The sequence below is a fragment of the Pan paniscus genome, chromosome 1 (genome assembly GCF_029289425.2).
Source record: "Pan paniscus chromosome 1, NHGRI_mPanPan1-v2.0_pri, whole genome shotgun sequence".
Taxonomy (NCBI): Eukaryota; Metazoa; Chordata; class Mammalia; order Primates; family Hominidae; genus Pan; species Pan paniscus.
The window spans coordinates 134,955,256-134,961,255 of record NC_073249.2 but is presented as its reverse complement, the minus strand read 5'-3'; the positions used below and the strand labels follow the sequence as shown (position 1 = coordinate 134,961,255).

The 6,000-nt window shown below is 39.9% G+C and overlaps 1 pseudogene; it reads left to right on the top strand.

The window, feature by feature from the left end:
* The first annotated feature begins 251 nt into the window (after positions 1-251).
* Positions 252-2,430, top strand: LOC129397768 (lysophosphatidylcholine acyltransferase 2B-like; annotated as a pseudogene).
* Positions 2,431-6,000: the final 3,570 nt, after the last annotated feature.

The window sequence follows — 6,000 nt, the reverse complement described above, 5'->3', positions numbered from 1 at the left end:
TACAATTTGACTTTTAATTTTGGGAGGGAAAAGGAATTCAAATTAGCCATTAGTAAACATAGGAATATTCTATAGAGCATTGTCAGAGTTGCAAATGCCACAAGGTATAGAAAAAACCTGGTTCATACCAACTTGTTGCTTCCCTCTTGATCCCTCCAGAAGGGCAGCAACAAGGGAAAGAATGGGACGTGTTGACACAGTAAAGTAATCCTGACTTATTTTAATAAAAACCTGTTACTGACAAAGGTGATTTTAAGATTTGTTGTTGTTGCTACTTATGTCAGTTTAGGATTGGACTAATATTAAGAATTTATCAATCAAACATTCCATGGGCAATTCCGGCCTATTACAATGAATGTACTCTAATTTTTAATAGATATGGAAAAGTACTTGTAACAGATATAAAGCCTCAAGGGTGCCATCTTGAGTTAAACCTCTTAGGATAAACAGTTATTACTATCTCTGTAGAAATCTATTTGTAGGGCAAGTAAGTGAATTTGATTTACGAGCTGCCAAAGCAGCTCACAGTAAATAAAAACAGGTAATGGCACCTAAATTAAAAGTTGTAATTATTAATAATATTCATCTATTCAAATTAATATATCCCTAGTAGTATATAATATATGCCTAATTTAACATCAGAAATTGCTATGTGAAAATAATTTATTAGGCATATGTCAAAAGCAAGATGTTTGCAAAAAAAGAAAAAAAGATTGTGCTGTTGATATGATTCAAATTCTCCTGTTACATCATTTACCATCTTTGATTTTTCTGATTTTAAAGGTAATGCAGCATTTTCTATTAACCTACAATTTCCTCTAACAGTTCTAATTATGTGCAAACAGAAAAAGCAATTGGATGTGGGGAAGGGGTGCATGTCAAAAGCTGCCCCCAAATCCAGGCTACACACAGCCTGGGTCTACTAAGTCGGTTTCATGGCTCTGCAGTCCACAGACTCTGAGTTGGAGGCGAAGGAGTCTGGGATCACGCAGGAGCTAATCAAGTCCTTGTATCCTCAGCAGACACGCCTCTGTGCATGGTGCTGGACCTGCATCATCCTCGTGGGTACGAATGTCCTGCATTGCCTTCCTCTTCATCTGGCCAGTGGCCATGCTTTCCACCTTTGGCTATCCTGCTCAAATCCTGCAACCCTGCCAAGAGTTGGAGAAAAAAAACTGGTGAAACCAGTACTCAAGCTCATGCTTCAGGTGGCTTTCTTTTTACCTGGGTTCCTGGCTAAAGTGAAAGGGAAAAAGGCAACCCAAGACAAGGCCCCTATCTTCGTTACAGCACCACGGTCCACTTTCTTTGACTCAATCCCCTGTGTGGTGGCAGGGTTACCCTCAGTGGTCTCTGCAAGTCAAAATGTGCAGATCCCATTGGCTGGGAAATTCCTACTGTCAACACAGCTGGTGCTTGTGATTTGAGAAGACCCCCATTCCAGGAAGAATACTAAGGATGAAATCCTGAAGTGAGTGACATTTGGAAAGAAGTGGCCACAGATTCTGATTTTCCTAGAAGGTGTGTGCATCAATCGCTCCCGTCTAGTCACTTTTAAACTAGGGGCCTTCTGTCCAGGTGTTCCTGTGTAGCCAGTGCTGCTCAGGTACCCAAACACCCTAGACATGGCAATCTGGACCTGGCAGGGATTCACAGCCTTCCAGGCCTGTATGTTGACACTCAGTCAACTCTTCACCAGGGTAGAAGTTGAGTTTATGCCTGTTTATATCCCAAATGATGAAGAAAAAAAAGACCCCATCCTTTTTGCCAATACAGTACACATCAACATGGCAAATGCTCTAGGGGTGCCTGGGACAGGGCACACTTACGAAGGCTGCAGAGTGATGATCTCCGCAGGTAACCTTCAACTACCCATAGAAGCTGGTTTGGTGGAATTTACAAAAATTAGCCAGAAGTTGAAGTTAGACAGGGATAACATTCATCAGCATTTGGATGAATATGCTGCAATTGCACTTTGCCTCAAAAGGAGGGAAGATAGGAATTGAAGAATTTTCAAGTTATTTAAAACTCCCAATTTCAGAGCCCTTGAGACAACCCCCTGCCCACTTCGGCAGGAATAATGATGGCAACATAGACTTCAGAGAGTATGTAATAGGTCTGACTGTTCTATGCAATCCTGCTAACATTGAAAAGAGTCTGCAAATGTCCTTTAAGCTTTTTGATCTTGATGCGGATGGTTTAATAACAGAACAGGAGTTCGCTGCTATACTTTAGGCAGCTTTTGGAGTGCCAGATCTTGATGTTTCCAGGCTCTTTCAGGAAATAGCTGAACAGAAATCAGTGTACATTTCATATGAGAGATTTAAGAAATTTGCCCTGAAGCATCCAGCATATCCCAAGTTATTTAATTCACACCTAGACCTCCAGGCAGCCTATATATATTCATTACCCCAAAAAGTACAGTTTTAATCACTGTATTCAAATGTTACAAGTTAGCCCTGAAAACAGTGAAAGTATCTTCTAGGTAGAAATGATGATTGAAGTAAGAATTACTCTTTGAGGAAAAACTCAATAGTTTTCACTCTAAGAGGCATAGACAATTATATTTAAAATATGCTTGAGGAATATTTCAGTTAGATTTAATAGTATCTATTTTTCTTCTTTCTTAAGATAGCATTTGTTTTAATGTGACCTAAATGTAGAAGAACAAGTGATCTAGTCATAAACCTTGTTCACCCAGCAGGGTTCTAGTTAGTGCCTTTATTGTATTTAATGCTAAAATAAGGCCAGAGGAACATTAAAGCCTATCACCTGTCCCTCACTGTTGCAGAAAAAAATATCACATTAAGAGCTACACTTGGGCAAGCATGGTGGCTCACGCCTATAATTCCAACACTTTGGGAGGCTGAGGTGGAAGAATCGCTTGAGACCAGGAGTTTGAGACCAGCCCAGGCAACATGGCAAAACCCCACCTCTAAACAAAATACAAAATTAGCCTAGTGTGGTGGCGTGCGCCTGTAGTCCCAGCTACGCAGGAGGCTGAGATGGGAGGATCACTTGAGCCCAGGGGGCAGATGTTGCAGTGAACGGATATTGCACCACTGTATCAGCTTGAGCGACAGAGATCCTATCTCAAAAAAGAAGAAAAAAAAAAAAGAGCTACACTGACAGTAAATAAAAACATTAAATTACCATTTGCATTTCCTCCAAAAAAAGAAAAGAGCTATATAAATACCTCTTTAGTCATTTGAAAAGTAGCCTCAATTTTCTTATTTTTCTTATTTATTATTATTATTTTTGAAGCAGAGTTTCATTCTTGTTGCCCAGGCTGTAGTGTAATGGTGCAGTCTTGGCTCACTGCACCCTCTGCCTCCCAGGTTCGAGGGATTCTCCTGCCTCAGCTTCCCAAGACTCCTGGGATTACAGGCATGAGCCACCACACCCGGCGAATTTTATATTTTTAGTAGAGACGGGATTTCTCCATGTTGGTCGGGTTGGTCTTGAACTCCCGACCTCAGGTGATCCACCCTCCTCGGCCTCCCAAAGTGCTGGGATTACAGGCGTGAGCCACCGTGCCTGGCCACATTTTCTTATTTTTCAAGATAAAATAAATATTAGGAAGATATAGTGTTGGGAATACATTGCAACAATTATATATGGTATGCCTGTTCCCTGCTTGCCTTTTTAAAGCATAGAAGTGATTATTTAGAATGAGAAATCACAACAAATTAAAATTTCTGAAAACCTGTAAAAATATCATAAACATAGGTCATAAATATAGGAATTTTGACAAATTTCATTCTGTATGACTTTAATCAAAACACAAAAAAAGTGTTTATAATTAACATGTTCTGCATTACTGAAAATATTCTTTTTGTTCCAATAAGGCATCAATGAGAATTGAAGCCTCTACTTATTTACACATTTATTTCCAATACCTGTCACTATGTGACATCTTCACATAGTGATGTGACATCTTCACATAGTGATGTGACATCTTCACATAGTGATGTGACCCTTGGGCCCTACCCCTTCATGTCACCATGCAGGATGAATCAGCAAAGTATTCCTGGAAACCATTCCCATACCCGGACAGGTAGCAACAACCTATCTAGACATAGAAGTGAATGTGAACTCATAAACATACTCCACCAGCCCTAATCACTGAATCCCCTACTTAGTTTCACTGTGACTGAATCTTAAAGATGGTTGTAGCTACTCAGTAGCACCAGATATGAGGTAACATTTGACCAAAGTTTGCCAACTTTACAAAAACATAACCAAGTAAACACATTTTTAGGGATGCTACTAGAACCCTAGAAGGGGCTTATGGAAGTGGGGCACCTAAAGCTTTAACTTTGTCAGTTTCCTGATACTTTCAGAAGGTAGAAAGAAAGAAGAGAAGAATGGGAGAAAGGTAAGGAGATGAGGAAGGAAAGGAAAAGAAAAAAAAATCAAATATTATTTTGAGATAATTTCTATGCAGTTCTGCCCTGAAAAAAAAAAAAAGGATTTGGATAAGCGATTTTTCATAATCCCCATCCGGTGCAATATTCCCATGATAATAAATGCATATATATATAGAATTCAATACAATGATTTGTTTAAGTGTACTGAAAATTATTCATTTAAATAAGAGCTTTCACTTAAAAGTAGTTATCAAGCAATATCTTTATTCAAACAGTAGTGCAACTTAAACATTTGTAGAACTCTTTTAAGGTTGTTTCTCATTAGATAGTGAGCTATTCAAAAAAGCAGGGTCATTATTATACTCTCTACATTTTAACCTCAAATGTTTAGCTGGGTGTGGTGGTGCATGCCCATAGTCCCAGCTACTCAGGAGGCTGAGGTGGGAGGATTGCTTTAGCTAAGGAGCCACAGGTTGCAGCGAGCTGAGATCACGCCACTGCACTCTAGCCTGGGCAACAAAGCAAGACTCTCTCTCAAAAAAAAAAAAAAAGTTTGACATAGCTTTGTTTAAACCCTCTTTAACACTTAACGCTTAATTTTTTTTTATTTTAAAATAAATACAGATACAGAAAACGATATCAGGGAAATCTATAGCTAATAATTATTTTATATTATAAATATCTATATTTCATATTCTAAATATAATCTGTTTTAAGATGAATACTCTTGGCCGGGCGCGGTGGCTCACGCCTGTAATCCCAGCACTTTGGGAGGCTGAGGCAGGCGGATCACAAGGTCAGGATTTCAAGACCAGCCTGGCCAATATGGTGAAACCCTGTCTCTACAAAAAATACAAAAATTAGCCAGGCGTGGTGGCAGGCGCCTGTAGTCCCAGCTACTTGGGAGGCTGAGGCAGGAGAATCACTTGAACCTGGGAGGCAGAGGTTGCAGTGAGCCGAGATTGCGCCACCACACTCCAGCCTAGGTGACAGAGGGAGACTCCATCTCAAAAAAAAAAAAAAAAAAAAAAAAGATGAATATTCTTGCAACCAACACTTAGATTGAGAAATAAAACTTGTCCAGCCACCTTACAAGCCCTTGCATACCCCTATCATAATTACAAACTCCCTCTTCCTCTCAAAATTAAGCTCCTTTCCTGACTTGGATAGCTTCACTTCCTGTATTTCTTTACTTTTTAATCATCTAAATGTGCATATTTTGATACCGTGATGCTTAATTTTATGTGTCAACTTGGCTAGGCCGTGGTACCCAGATATTTGGTCACAGATTACTCCAGATGTTTCTGTGAAGAGATTGTTTATATGAGATTAACATTTAAATCAGTAGACTGTGAGTAAAGCTGACTGCCCTTCATAATGTAGGTAGGCCTCATCCAATCAGTTAAGGCCTTAATAGAAAAAGACTGACCTGCCCTGAAGAGGGGGGAATTCTGCCAGCAAACTGCCTGTAGACTTAATGTGCAATTCTTCCCTGGGTCTACAGCCTGCAGGCCTACCTACAGATTTGAGGGTTGCCAATCCTTTACAATTGTGTGAGCCAGTTCCTTAAATCCTGCCCCCTACCCCATACACACACACACGCACGCGCGCACACACACACACACACACA